General features: G+C 30.9%; 1 long non-coding RNA gene across 1 annotated transcript in view; it reads right to left on the bottom strand.

Annotated features, from left to right (window-relative positions):
- Nucleotides 1–261: 261 nt before the first annotated feature.
- The window catches only part of LOC108950636, a 3893-nt gene continuing 2407 nt past the window's right edge, over nt 262–1747 (bottom strand). The window contains exons 3-5 of the long non-coding RNA XR_001975299.2: nt 811–1373; nt 624–750; nt 262–533 (exon numbers count right to left, since the gene is read on the bottom strand). This is a non-coding gene — a long non-coding RNA (uncharacterized LOC108950636). The remainder of the gene's footprint in view (nt 534–623; nt 751–810; nt 1374–1747) is intronic.

Here is a 1747-nt window from a genome sequence, read left to right as displayed (position 1 = left end):
AGAAAATGTTTTAATACAAGAGTTTTTAGAGCGCTAACATAACTACATCTATGAAGCATAGACTTTGACAAAACCTCATATTCCAGTTTTTGTAGGTGTTGTTTTATTAAAGTTTTGTGCCTCTTTTCGGATAGTTGACCAGTTGCGTCTTCCTGTGCTGCCTTTTGATTCCAAACTTCCTTTTCATAGGTAGGTAATTTTCCCCATGCACTCCCAAACTCAGATATATCTAAATTAAAACATTATATTAAAACTATCGGTTGTCTCTTTTAAAAATAAATAATTCGATTTAAAAAAGTTAATCGTTACACACTGCCACTACCTTTCATAAAAAGTAACTAACCTTATCAATCATACAATACCTTTTAAGACTGAATAGTTGATACAAAACTATGAATACTAAACTTTATAATGTGCATCTCACCAACATTTCTTAAACTTCTCACAAACAAATTATAGCCTGACAATTTTCTTTCTGGTTGGTAACTAATTTTAGGTCTAGGTTTTGAATTTTTTTTGTTGGTTATCCATCTCTGCATGAAATAATACATTAATCATAATTTGAATATGTACAACAATATTACATTGCACAATGTTATGACTGTCAACATGCAAATATTCACCTTAATTTTTTGCACAGGAAGACCACTTTCCTTGCTTGCTTGGTCAACTAAACCTGAGGTTGTGTTGGTCATACCAGTTGACCAAAATTTATTTAATATGTCTTTTTCAAGCTGCAGTAAATCAGAACTACCAAGAAAAAAACTTTGTGGTGATTTTAAATTATAGATTTTTAGACTAATTTCTTACCGTGTTCTTTTCACAAACTTGGGCATTTTCAGTATTTGATTTCAGTATTTTGACCTATTTTTGTTTAAATTACCTATCCTACTGAAATATAAAGGAATAAGAGAGATAAAATATTTTACTAATAACCCAACAAATCTCAGGGATCAGGTCTTAACCATCAATAAAATTCTAAACTTAAACTTTTTGTTAATTATTGCACAATGCTAACTAAGAAAAAAAACTATTTAGCCTAACTTTGTTGAACAGCTACACAGCAGGGGTTAAACATAGGCAGCAGCGGATATTCATACAGGCAAGTAATAATTTGCTCCATAGTTTAAAAGGAGATAAAAATATTGTAAAACGAATGATGAGCATAGGTTACTAAAACATGGAAGTGTTGATTGAAATGTTCTGCCCCCTGCCAATAATTTTCAATTCGTGAATTGTAAAAAAGAGTTTCAAATTGTATAATGCGACATATTGCACACTGAATAAAGCACAGTGTTTTGAAATCCCGCAATCAATCCTCTGATAACTGTTTTCTTCTTTGTTCATACGTTTCAGAAGGACTTGTTTCTGAACTATACCACAAATAAATGTATATTTGGATAATACGTAATAGTTTATGTTATACTAAGTCAAAGCTTTTACTGATTTCTCTTAGTAAATAGTTTTACCTATAAGTAAGTTAAGTATATAAATGACATCAAGCTGTTATGCAAAAGAAAAACTTATGTCTAACCTTTAATTGTGGCAACACTGTATCATAATATACAATATCCCTATAGTATAAGACCTTAGATATGCTAAATGATCAGTATCAGATTGTATTACATTCCAGTTGTAAGGTTTTCTAAATAATGTCTATGGGGGACAACTCTAAATAATATCAATATCGCAAATGCGTGTGTGTGTGTGATATCAATAAACAAGGCTGCGCGTGTGGGTGCTTTGA

Source organism: Ciona intestinalis, unplaced genomic scaffold (assembly GCF_000224145.3).
Source record: "Ciona intestinalis unplaced genomic scaffold, KH HT000455.1, whole genome shotgun sequence".
NCBI classification, from domain to species: Eukaryota; Metazoa; Chordata; class Ascidiacea; order Phlebobranchia; family Cionidae; genus Ciona; species Ciona intestinalis.
This window is presented reverse-complemented; position numbering and strand designations above follow the sequence as displayed.